We start from the raw sequence: 14279 nt of genomic DNA, 5'->3' as shown, positions 1-14279 counted from the left end.
AAGCAGCAAATTCATATATACATTTTTATAAGACTTGTTTTGTTTGAAAGGCAGAGAGAGACAGAGACAGAGACAGAGAGAGAATGACAAAGAACCTTCCTTCTCATGGTTTAATCTCAAATACCGACAGTCAGGGCTGGACTAGGAGTTTGAAGTTCATCTGATCTCCCACATGGGCCATTCCCCATTGCTTTCCCATGTCAGCAGGGAGCTGAACTGAAAGCAGAACATCCAGTACTTGAAGCGGTATTCCAATATGGAATGCTATGTTGCAAGCAGCTGCTTGCCGCACATCCTTAGCTTCAATCTATACTTTTAAAGAAGAAATAACGTCGGCTATTATCCTTTGAAGTGATTTAAAGGATTATTTAACTCTCCTTGCTGTAAAATTTCATGTTCAAAAATTTGTAGCAGTTATCCATGTTTCTGTATCGTTGTGAACTCAGTGCTGCTCTTGTGTGTAGTGTCTTCGTTATCTTGTTTACCTCATATTTGCAGAAGTTACTTGACAGAATCTCCTGAGGTGTGGGCCTAACCTTTTTTTGCAGACATATTTACCCCATCTAAGTACACATTAGAGCTTTCTGGTATCAAAATTTCATGGGGGAAAGAGGCAGATTTTAACAAATCAGAACCTCGTAGATTATTTCCTGTTTATATGATTAAACTGTTTGTGTTATTAAACACTTATTAAACTGTTTGTGTTATTAAAATGTGAGTTTTTTCAGCGTATAGACTACTGCATTCTGCCTTGAAATTATGGAAGAAAGTCATACAGTGTAATGTGCCCTGTGGAATGAATCTTGAAATTTTACATAGCGAAGTTGAAATAACTCATAGTCTAATATTCATTTGCATGACATAGGCACTGTGTGACATACTGGATTTTCCAAAAAATGGTTGCAACTACTTATATTTCGCACCACATGTTCCTCTCAAAATGTTGACAAATATGTTGAGAATCCTTCTTTTTTAACTTGAATTTTTTAATATAAGCAGATTTCATATAATTTATAGCTACAATTCTAAGAATATAATGATTCTTCTCTCCTCCATCCCTACTCTATTTTTTTATCATTTAAAATTTTTGCATCAATTCATTTTTAACTTACTTTATAATTACAGGCTTGATGTTTCACTAAATAAACAGTTCAACAAGAGAAAACAGAAGGACCTCCGCACTTGGATTAATGTATATGAGAATCCCTCATGGAGAAGTGAGGACTGTGTTCTCCATTATAAACCTATCTAGGTCTTTATAACTGCTTTATTCAAAAATTATATATCGTAGCAGAAGTAAGCTTTCATGGTTACCCAGGGTAGATCACAAAATGCCAGTACAGGTTCAACCGAGAGTCAGAGCTTTGGAACCTAGAACTGATGTGTAAGGAGTCTGGCAACCCTGAGCTTCCTTGCGAGGGAGAGAGAAACAAATATTCTGTCCACTGGTTCACTTCCTAAATGGCAAAACAGCCAGAGAGAGGGAATCTCTGCTGGAACTGTGTAGTGAGTAAGAACAGACTCAGTGCTTCCAGTGCACAACACTTTGGTTGGCACCCCAAACCATAATGGGGCACAGAGAAGCATCCTCATTTTGCCCTAATTTCTAATGTGCAGAATCCATGAGCATGACATGACCATTTTTTTACCACTCCATTTGGAAAACAACTCTTAAGAGAGCCCATATGGGTGCCAGTTCTAATCCCAGCAGCTCCACTTCCCATCCAGCAACCTGCTTGTGGCCTGGGAAAGCAGCCGAGGATGGCCCAAAGCTTTGGGACCCTGCACCCATGTGGAAGACCCGGAAGAGGTTCCTGGCTCCTGGCTTCGGATTTGCACAGCACCGGCTGTTTTGCCCACTTGGGGAGTGAAGCATCAGATGGAAAATCTTCCTCTCTCTCTCCTCCTCTCTGTATATCTGACTTTGTAGTAAAAATAAATAAATCTTTAAAAAAGAGAGAGAGAGAGTAAGTCTGGTCAGTCTTAAGGCATACTTCATGTATTTACCACCTTTCACTCTCTTTTTGCTTGATGTCCAATGGCTTTATAATAACATATCTACATGACTCTTTGTGTATGTATTTGTATTCTTAGAATCCATATGCATATGTCTAAATATATACACATGTATATATGCATACGTGTCCCTTACTTTTAATTATTTCCATTAATCATTTCCCTTACTTTAATTACTTCAGATAGGAAGTCAAGCAGAGTTCTTTTATGCTGCTTCAGTACTACTGCATTCTTTTATTTCCATTCATGTTTAGCAGCTATTTTTTTAAAATTTATTTTTATTTGAAAAGCAAATTTTTTACAGAGAATGGAGAGACGCACAGAGAAGTCTTCCATCTATTGGTTCTTTCCCCAGATGGCCACAACAGTCAGATCTGAGCCTGTCCAAAAGCTGGAGGAGTTTCATCCCAGTCTCCCTCATGGGTGTAGAGGCTCAAGGCTTCAGACCATCCTCTGCTGCTTTTCCATGACATGAGCAGAGAGCAGGATCAGAAGTGGAACAACTGCACCATGAACTCATGCCCCTATAGATGCCAGTGCTTACATGTAAAGGATTACCCAACTACACCACAGCACCAGTCCCTATGTTAAACATTATCAAGACGTAGAATAGTGTTTGCTCATTGTTTATTGTCTGCACAAAAATATTCTACAAATGCAAGCAACTATTAGTGCCATGAGGTAGAAGGCCTTTGGAAACCTGATGTTATAAAGTCTGATTTTGACCCAGTGTTCTTCCTGTTAAGAGCAATTTACGTATGGAAAAGTTATTTAGTTTCTGTAGTCCTAGTTTTGTCACATTTATTATATGAATACTGAGCATCCCTGATACAAAATCTGAAATCTTCCAAATTCTGTAAGTTTTTGAGTGATGACATGACACTACAAGTAGAAATTATACACCTCACCTCATGTCATGGTTCTCAGTCAAAATGTACATATACCAAAAATATTGTCTAGCATTATGTTAATGCTATATATATAAACTGTATATGAAAAATGAATGAATTTTATATTTAGACTCAGATACCATCTCCAAAATATATCATCACATATTTGCAAATATTCCAAAATTTTAAAGTACAAGATAGCTAAAACACTTCTGGTCCCAAGAATTTCAGATAAAGGATATTTAATCTGTAATATCAATGTCAAACATAGAAATAATATAATAACAATAAACACTCATTTCATAATATTGGTGCTCAGTTAGAAGCATCATATCCAGTGTCTGGAACACATTAAGCTCTCCAAAAATGCTACTGATTATTGTTGGTATAATTTTAGGAGCACCTATCTGCATAATGAGAAATTGTGATAAATTCTTTGATAATTAATGGCATTAAATGAAATATTTGATAATGGACATGAGTCCTTACACACTCTGAATCAAGTCTTACATTTCATCAATTGTTTCTCTTTGTTATGCACATCGGAATCTTCATGTACAAACTGATAGCTATAGACTCTTTTCTGCAGGGGAATCTGAAAGGCCTTTACCTGCTCAGAAATGAAAAAGTCTAGCATTCTAAACCACCAATGCTTTATAAACACTTTTGCGGGGAAATGTGATTGTACCAATTACCAAATTGCAATATGCTTTGGTGTTGGCTTCAGTAACACCTGATTCTGTGCAAAACCTTGGGCCTAGAGACATGTTTGCAAGGGATTTTGGTGACAAAATAGTATATGTAGATCGTGGGAAGGTACTTTTCACATTCTTTTAAGAAGTACTAATTCTAGTCCTAGGAAAAACTACCCCTGCCTGCTTAAGCTCATTTTATTCTTTTTCTGATATTTTAAAGTCCTTTTTAAATGGTCTGACTTTATCATTGGATCCTGAATCCTGAATACTACTTCCTTGTAGGTCATGCCAGGGATATTTTTACACCTCTAATTCTCAGCTGAAAGGTTGCAACTCCACTTGCAGGGCCTCTCCAGGCCTCTTCCCTGGGCCAGTGCTCGTAGGGATGCACCTTTGCCATGGCCTCTGTACCTGTGAAACCTGATGTGGACTGACTGAGGAGATTTGATAGGCCCTCACATATGTAAGGGCCCCCATTGTGCAGGGTCAGGAGGAACAGGACCTGGGTCAAAGACTAAGATTAGGTGTCCTTCTTCTGCCAGTTTTGGCATCAAACTCCAGGAATTCTGAAGATTCTGGTGTCAGAAAAGGAGAAATATCAATTGCTCTGGTTTGATCAGTGCATATTTTGTACATGTATTGAAATGTTACATTATACTCCTAAATACATACTTTTTTTGGTTAATTTTTAAAAAACATTCCAAATTGAAGCCCAGATTTCTGGATTGGCATTATAGTATATCAATCAAGATAGGAAGACAGAGAATATTTTAGTCCACAGATTGCTAGCTTAATTTGCAATGAAAATATTCTCACACATCCATGTGGGCTTCTCTTTGTCCTCGTGCCCAGGCCCTTCCAATGTTGGGTGCAATCCCTGCTCTGTGGCTTTATCCCAGGAAGATCTCCGTCTCTCCCTTGCCAGCATCCTTTTTGTGTCTTGGAGAGAGAAAAGTTACCCTAGGGCTGATGCACCAACCCTATCCTTTTCTCTGAAGAGGTCCACTTCAGAATTTGTTGTGCAGTTTCTGCTAGTATAGCCTTCCCCAAAATGATGGTGGAAACTAGCTGCCTTTCTCCTTCATTCATTCAGAGGTGAAAGAATCATGATCTTTATATCACTTTTTCTCCTTTGGGAAGTAGATGAGACAGAGAGAGAGAGGGAGAGAGAGATTCCTGTGCTTGGCTTCATTCTCCCAGTGCCCACCATGGAATGGACTGGAACTTTCTGATACCAAAAATTAGGAGCCAGAAACTAAATCCACGTTTCCCATCTGGATAACAGAACTCCAATTACTTGAGCCATCACTGCTGCTTACCGAGGTATACTTTACCTGGAAGCTAACTGGGATCCATCCAGAGACAGAGATCAAATCCAGGGACTCAGATGTACACACATCTAACCCTCAGGCTAGGCCCCTGTCTCAGCAATGCAGTCTCTAAGTTCCAGCCTTCAAGCGCTAGCCAGTTTCAGTGGATGCCTCCTCCTTTCCACAGCTGGTAGAAATTCTCCAGCTGATTCAGGCATGAGCTTTGTGTTTGCCCTCAGAGACATGCCAACTCATCAAATTTTGTCACTGTTTTGCTTTCTTCCTCGGTCAGAGTGCTCTTGTTAGCTCTGATGTTCTATCCTGCACCATCATCTTTTGAATCAGGAGCTTGACCCTAGAAACGTTGACTTCCTTCTTTTCTACCTTGTGAGCTCTTACACCATCTTCAAGTTGAAGCTTAAGGTTGATCTCCTCTTGGGAGAATACCTCAATGAGATAATAAAAGGCAAGTTTGGAATAATACATAACTGGACATCAATCCAATGCTTTGTCATTTACTATGTCACATTCATGGGTTGCTCAGTGGTCTGAGCTTGAGTAAAGGAGTGTAAGATGAACTTTCCAACATTCTATTGAGAACAATAGATTATGTGATTTATAGTAAGCACCTGGAATGTTTTTAGATCACATTGATGTTTATTTCCCAGGTCAATGTAAGCACTTCTTCCTGAATGCATCCATTACATTGTTAATAAACCCCAGAAAGCTAAGCTGTAACAACCCAGACTATTACATTTGAGTAAGAGTTAAAAGTTTTGTTCAGTTGGATTTTAGCAGACTGGGACAGGCATTTTAGATTTAATCAAGAAGTTAGACCTACTGACACTTCTGTGAATTCTGGGTATGTCTCTTCTTTGGCTAAAATATGAGTAAACATCCCAAAGTACCTTAGCCCAAAATACACAGAGTGATGACACTTTGCCAATGAAAGCTTTGGGTTTCATTGCCTACAGCCATATCACAGCCTGCTTACCAAAGTGAGCTTGTTGTCACCTGAATGAAAGGTTCTGAATGAATTGGCTTTGTCAAACATACCATCATACTTTAATCAAAGGAGGCTATCATATTAATCTCATTTTACCCTGAACTAGTTTAACTGTTTCATTAAGATTTTTTTTTCAATGAAATTTCTACTAATTTAGGTTCATAATGACTTATCCATGTACCAAACTGGAGTTTCTCCATTGTGATTGTAGTCATGAAAACAGAATTTCAGCTGCCAATCAAAAGACAAACATTGAAGTTGTAGGCAGAGACCAGTTTGGCGTCCAATGCTTGCATAGAGCCTAGCACAGTTCCTAGGCTGTGCTAGAGAAATGCTTGCATAGCGCCTAGCACAGTTCCTAGGCTGTGGTAGAGAAATGCTTGCACAGAGCCTAGCACAGTTCCTAGGCTGTGCTAGAGAAAAGGTTACTGGATCCAGTCACACCGTCCATAATCCTACTAAGAGCTCTTTCTTAAAGACATGACATTTGCTCAGCGTAGAGCAGCAAAAAGGCAGCGTATGAACAGTCTCCAATTAGTCAGAAGATTTTAATCTACTTTGCAGAACTAATCGAATGGTTGTGCCTCCCCAGTATTCACATGAATTGCACCCTAGCTGGAGGTTAACAGACTAAACAATAGCAGCAGCAATTAAGTGGATGTAAATGAATGTGATAGGCTAATTCTCACAAGGAGAGCATCAATGTGTCAATGCACAAGTGCCTGGCATGAAGGAAGAATTGACTGGGAATGGAGAAGGTAGTGTGTAGCAATCTTATGAAGAGGTATATGATTCAAGCAGGCTAGTTTGGAAATTCTTTGGACATAAACAGGAGGAATAAAAATAAGTAACAGCAGTTGTTGCCTTCTACATATCCTCTTGTGGGAGAAAAAAAAAACGGTCTCACACTTTTACATAAATACATTCAAGATATTATACCTCATGGTGTACCTTAACTATGAAATGATTGTTGGATATAGAATAAAATAAAACACAAATCTTCTTAAAATAAGCAGAAGGACATTTTCATGACCCCAGAAGCTGAGAATGCAAGAGTGCAAACTTCCCTGGCCATTTTTATGTTTGGAAGTGGAGACTGGCAGGTAGGGATAAAGATGTGTTGCTACTGAGTTTCAGCACAGACTAGAAACACAGTGATTGTGGAGCAATGGGAAGATCGGGGAGTTGTGCTTCAGTTCTGTTCTTCAGCACTTTGATTCTTTGGAGAAATCTCAGCATGTGTAGAACAAGGCGTTTGGGTTTGTAGGAAACTTAAACTTGATAAAGTCTATTTTGCATGCTGACCCAGAAAATTCATTCTGATTAAAACATTTATGAACATGATATTGAAGTGTTTGAACTACTTGAAAGAAAAGGGTTCGATGAATGTAATAGGGTCAGCCAGACTCGGCATCCTGCTGCTTGTGGGGGGTAGGTCAAGGTTTTTCTGGAATGTGTTGGATGAGGGTGAAAGGCCTGTATTAGGTCCTTTAGCCAAGGATAATGGTTACTTCTTCATAAATCTGCAGAGTCCATCCACAAGTGTGTCTGCTCCTTGGTTCGTGGACCTAACTATAGTCATAATGCAAAGTGTGTCAAAATAAGAGGATGGAGGAGAGAATAAAGAACATATAAGGAAGAAAAACCGACTGTGATATAAATTGTGGGCTAAGCAGTCTTTCATTGAAGTATTATTTAATTGTTTAAAAGATGCATTTATTTTTATTTTTCAATTTCCCTTTTCAGGGAGATTTCCCTTATGAGGGAAATTTGCTTAAGGCAGAGGAGACAGTGACTGTATTGGCCAGAGCTGACCTAATCTGAAGCCAGGAGCCTCTTCCAGTTTTCCCACATGGGTGCAGGGTCCCAAGACTTTGGGCAATCCTCTGTTGCTATCCCAGACCAGAAGCAGGGAGCTGGATGGAATATGGAGCAGGCAGAATCTGAAAAAAAAAAAAAACCTGGTGTCCATATGGGATGCTGGCACTGGCAGGGAGAGGATTAGCTAATCAAGCAACTATGTCAGTCCCACTGAAGAGTAGTTTTTCAGTGGGCAACAAGACACCTAAGTGTAAACCGAAGCAATTGATCAATATTAGGATTGGTAGATAAAGCAATGAAAAAGCACCTAAAAGAAGGATGATAAAAATACTCAAAGTCTTTTGGAAACAAGTTCTCATGATTTTAAAATGCATAGTCAAAGAAATCGGTTTTGAAACAATATGAAGAACAGTGAAGATCCAACTATTTACCATTTTACAAACATGAGCTATAAACACATATTGATATCAAACTAAGCATGAATGAATTGATGTGTAGTTTTAGTTCTTAATATTTCTCTTCCTTTTAAAAACAGCTTAACAGAAATTGCAAGTTTCAGTTTCTGCCAAAACGAAACCTAAAAACTATTGGAAAAAACATGAACTGGAACAATTGCCCTGTTAGTAGACATATAAATTAAATGCAGCTAGATTAGTTCTGTAACTCACTTAGCTCACTTTCCCTGTCCTGCCTTTTTGTAAATCCTCAAAATTGAGTGAAAACAGTGATCATGATATAGCAGATTTGGACAGAGAGAGTTCAAATATTAGAAATGAACAATTCCCAGGAATGCATGCTGCAGTGAAACAAGGTTGAGAAGAAAAAACTTGAGTAATTGTGCCACCGTGGTTTAAAGGAATCAGGAAACTTTCACAAAGGGTCTTTAAGGTAGCAACATTAACGACCTAATAAACCATCTGACCTGTACATTTATTTGAAGGCTAATGTAGCACCTGCAAATGGGATAGCAGCAGGGAAGGAAAATGAATGCGAAGTAAAAAGTTCCAGCATTCCTAAAAATTATTTGCCAGCAAGTTTAACACATCCATACACTGTAAAATACTGAAACCATTCTTATGAGAAGAAAATGTGAGAACAATGAAGCATGGGTAATAGGTCCTATAAAACAAACAGCATGCATTTAAAAAGAAAGAAAAGATTGTAGCATAAATTTGACTCCATTGAGATAGATTACTAGTTTCGTCTGAAAGTACAAAGTAATGCTGTAGACCTACTTTGAGTTATGAGACAGATGTGGAGTCAGAGGAAATATTAATTCATTTTTCTTTTATTTACAAATGCATGGTTTCAGAGAAACAATGTATTTTCTCTGTGTACCGATTAGGCAACAGCATGTTTCAGTTAACTTAGAGGTGGGTTAGAACCTGCAAATGCTAAGTTCTTGACAATGTGATCAACTTTTAAAGGATGTGTTAGGCATAATACAAATTATTATTATTATTGCTGATACCTGGTCAACAGTGAAAATATGGTTTCTCTTTCCTCTAATTTACCCTCCTTGCTTTATGAATTTTGATGATATCTCCAGGGAGTCAGCAAGGACTGCAAGAGCAACTGAAGATGCTTATCCTAATTTTATTGAAGAGAAACATGCGCTTCATTTACCCAAACTTACATGGTTTATGCCAGGGTGGAGATCAAGTTTCATTGCATCTAATGTAATTCTTAAAAAATATGTGGTCTTCTTTGTTTTTGACAAAAATAAGATAAAACGCCTTCCTGGTGGATCTAATTGCTTCAGCTATTCATCGTGTTCCAGAAACTACTCTAGATGTTTGATGTCCATCACCTCATTTCATACTCACAAGTCAATTAGGGAGCAAATGTCCTTCTAAAGAGGGCAAGGGGCTGCTAACATTCTCCCAAGCAGTGAATGGCAAGGGCTGGGTTTCTGACAGGCAAGCTGTGTGCTAAAAGGCATTGTGAAGCCAATGAAGGTTGTACGCACACATTTGGGGAGAAAAAAGAACTGAATTGTATGATGTTATTAGCAAAACATTTCTGCTAATTTCCTTCAACACCACAGTTCTTTTCCACAAAGCTATTGTTTGTTAAAAAGTATTTTAGATATCAAAGGGAAATTTTTTATCCAGGCTAGCATGGATAAGAACCTGAAGACACCTGTTTTGGTTGAAATTTTATTTCCTAATTTATTATAAAGAATATTAAAGTTACAGAAAGTTTGAGTACAGAATCAGAATGAAAGCAAGGAAAAGGAGAAGGGCCTTGGGTAAAACTCATGACCATACATATTTATCAAACAGTATTTACAAATGGTTGGTAATTTGTGCATCTTCCTGACAACAGTCTAAGATACATATATATATATATATATGTACACATATGCACACACATAATGTACATATAATGTATAATATATAAACACATAATGTACACATACACACACATATATATGGTATATACAATATGTATAGTACATATATACTACATACATTATAGTCAAGGGTGATGAACTAGGATTGACAGCAACATTTGGCTGTGGATACCAAGTGCAAGTATATGAAGTCTTTGATCATTTCCAAAGATGCAGTGTTTAAACAAATATTAAACATCAAATGATTACAAATAGATAGGCTGTCCATTTTAGATCAGTTTATCTTAAGATGGACATCCATACCATTTTTTTCCCATAGCAACAGAATGCATTAATAAGGTTTGTTTTGACTTTTAAGTAAGAAGGAATCTTCCAAAAATTCATGGAAATAGTGTTACAAAAAATTATGCATAGATTTCAGTTTTTCTCATATCAAATTTATCTTCCCATTCTGTTTGTCATGAGTTTTGTAGGTACCCTTGTTTTTTACTCCAAGTTCCATGCATGTTTTTATAATGGTTGTATGGTGCCAACCTGTCCTTATTTAAACTTTAAAACGTAGCAGCCATGTCATTCACTGTATGAATTCCCAGCATAGAACAAGTGTATTAGCCAGTGGACAGAAGTCAGTATGTGTCCAGATAGTATTACCCTACTTGCACTATATTATATTAGCTTGGCAGGTAATTCTGGCCTCTTATAAGATGCAAGACACACTTTCTCAGGATTCTGTGCCAACTACTATGTACCCATCATCAACTTCGCTGTGTGTGATATGAGGTGAATGAGAAATGGCAGGCTGCTTTTTGTTTTACCTTGCTGTGTAGAAGCTGCCACGCAGTTAGCACAATTGCTGTTACCTTGAGACTAACTTGTGACATATGGATCATATTTTAACATACAAATAGATATGTACATGTTTATATAAAGCCAATGTTTACAGAATATCTTTTGTACATGCCAATATGTATACATTCAATCATGGTAGAATTTGGGGATAATATTTATAAAACCTTATGTCTGTATCTATAAGCGGTATTGCAATGAACTAAACTGAAGACAGAAGCTACTCAAGGGGGGACAAAATTTGACTCTAAGAAACATGAGTGACTTTTTAGTACTCAGAGATGGAATGAAAAATGCTGGCACAGTGTTTAATAGTGTGCCAAAACGGGGACAGTGATGCTTCCATCCTTCCTTTCCTTCTGCCCCCCATAGTCCATGATCTTTATTAGTTTTGTCCTGACAACCTGACTTTACTGAATTTTACCCAGCCCTGACAGCCACATAAAACCCCCAAACAAATAGGGAACTGCGGCAGCTTTTGCAGATTTAGGATCGTGTTCAAGCTTATGAATCAGATTTTTCTATGTGTGGACATGACAACTATGGAAAAACTGTAATTTAGGACATATTCTCTTTATTCTTTTATGTAGAATTTCACTTTAATGTGATGCAAATGACAGTAAGAAATACATTCAGTGAATGTTAAAGCCTTTCCATTAAAAATTCTGTATGCATTTTACATTCTAATTCATGTACAGTCAAAAACCCTGATAAAATCACAGTGCTGATTTGACTGCTGCACTTATCGTATTAATGAGGATACTTTATGCTTTTTGAAAATTGGGATATGGTCCATTATGTGATTGTAAATGATGTGATTGTATCACATAAATTTGTTATTCAATCCCACCCCTCCCTTCAGTCAGCTTTGTATATAAAAAGATTCGTTGGTGAGTCGTAACTGAGGCCAGAGACCTGCGCTGAGAATTGGACTTGGTACCTTTTGTCTTTATTTCTGTTGACAGAGAATATGATAAACATACATATAAGTGTGCTTATGGTGATATGCACACATGTACTTTTTTTTTTACTATGCTTAAGGAAAAAATGCTTCTATGAAAGCAACAGTAGAAAACTCAACGAGGAAGTGAAAAATAAAGAAAATAAAGAGACAGGGCTTTAGGCTCCCCAAGTATTAGACCTTTGTTCACTTTTTTTTTCTAATTTTGAATTGACTAACATGTGGCAATCCTTCCCTCTGTCACCCTTCCTCACCACACCCTTGCAATAAGTGAGTGGTTTAAGGATTGTTGAACAAGGTTTCCCCAATGTGGGGTTCCATTTGCACTCTTGTCAGTACGCACTGTGCTTTCAGTTTGTTTGTTTTGGTCTTGCCTGCCTGGTCAGTCCTGGTTTACTCCCAGGAGCACTAGTAAGGGTCTGTGATCTCTGATCCATGAGCTAAGAAAGTCTCTCAGCTTCTTCCTGCCACTGCACCTGCTGCATAGGGCTCGGTGGTGTAATAGATTTGCCTACGTGGGTCAAGGTCAAAAACCTGCATGTTCTTCCCTTGAGCCACCCTTCCTGTGATCACTAGAGAATGGACACTGTTGGATGTGTTCCCATAGAGCCCATTAGAAAGCAATGGCATCAGAACTCAAAGATGACCAAGGAGGAGGCCACTGGCTCTTAGCTGAACAGCTCCTGCTCCTTGAAAGGACTGTGTATTTCTTTGCCTTCTTAAGGATGGACCATCTTAACGGCAAGGGACATCCATATACCAAAGGTGCTTTCTCTGTCTCCTTGCCTAGGCTGATTATTGCCTGTACTCCTGTGTTTCATGAATATTACCTTTTGTTTTGGATCCCTAAGCACTTGAAGGCTCATGTTTTGTTCTCTTCATTCCTTCTGTTCTGGAATCTGGAGGCTATAGCCTTGCCTTTCCAATGCAACAAGCTCTGATATGGAGTTCTCAGAGTTTAGAGATAAAAAATTGGCAAGTTCTTCATAGCCTGCTGGAAATCTCACATTTCTGTCTCTTCTTCACCTTGTTGAAACTTGAGCTTTGGGCATTATTAAACTGTGTGTGTTATTATTATTATTTTTAAGTTCACCTGTTGTAGTTTGAAGAAATTTAAGGTTCCAGGTTATGCTAATTGAAAACACAGTGCCAAATTCCACAACCTGTTTCTACAGCCAATCAGAAGGGGATATATTACAGTGGGTGACTTGTATATTATTATGCGTTTTTATGTATTATCTGTTATTTACTATTTAAAACATATGCAAAATCCATTGTGAATTCATGAATTTTATTTTTTTAATGACACAGGGAAAAAGAAATAGCCTAGGATGTATCCACAAGATCACAGGTGGTCTTTCCTGATGGGAGGTAGGTTTCTTTTTGCATTTTTACCCTATTTCATATTCAAGACCAATACGAACTCTATACAATCTTCTGGACAAAGCTTGCTACATCCTAATCTCTCCAAATCCACTCCGTTCTGTTCACCACTCTCCTTATTAATCAGTTCTACAGAGCTGTGCTCTTCGCAGTACGGCTACACACACTGCATTTTTATGCTTCTGTTTCTGAGTGGCCTTTTCTATATTTTTGCTTTGTCTTGCATTCAATTACCTGCAGCTTGAGAATAGGATACCATCACTGCCTGCTTTTCAGCAACAGCACATTATGTCATCTTGCTTCATATATTTTACTTCTATCCCTTTTAGGAGAAAACTCATTTAAAAAATCTTGGCTCTGCTTTTGGGGAGAAATCATTTACCTTATTGCATTCAGGCTGAAATTTGTCTCCTTACTCCCTTTGCTAATGTAAAAAAAAAAAAACACTTATTTACATCTTCCCAGATTCTATTAGTTAGCTCAATTGCCTAATTGTTGCAGTTTTAAGAAAGACCAAGTCATTTTCTTGCTTTCAGTCATTGTGGGTCTTTTTTATGGGTTCCACAATGCCACATTCATGAATCTGCTTACTTTCTTTAGGAGGCTTTTTTCTGTTTCCCTTTGATGTGCAGCATCATGTCTGTAGGCCGTTTCCTTCCTGTAAATAGGAGATATGGCTAAACAAAACCCATATAAAAAAAAGCAGATATGAAGATATTAGGGACAGTCGTACTGCCCATAGCCTTGGATGCTAGGTCTGAGGATGAGGGCAGTCTGGAATATTTGATTTTATATGAATTTGCCTTGATTTCCTCCCCTCTGTTCTCCTCTAGTGTTTAAGTAGTTCTTCAGAATGAATTTCACTACCTAAAATGGATCTCCCCCTTTCTCTCCTGACAATGCTGAGTAAATCGGGATGTAGAATAATACCCAAGCATCCCACACTCTGAGCGCTATTGCTGGCTGAAGCCATGCTGTTCCTATGCCATTCTATA

Source organism: Ochotona curzoniae, unplaced genomic scaffold (assembly GCF_017591425.1).
Source record: "Ochotona curzoniae isolate NIBS_2020 unplaced genomic scaffold, NIBS_Ocur_1.0 contig_883, whole genome shotgun sequence".
Taxonomy (NCBI): domain Eukaryota; kingdom Metazoa; phylum Chordata; class Mammalia; order Lagomorpha; family Ochotonidae; genus Ochotona; species Ochotona curzoniae.
The sequence above is the reverse complement of the archived record's forward strand: the minus strand, read 5'-3'. Positions refer to the sequence as shown.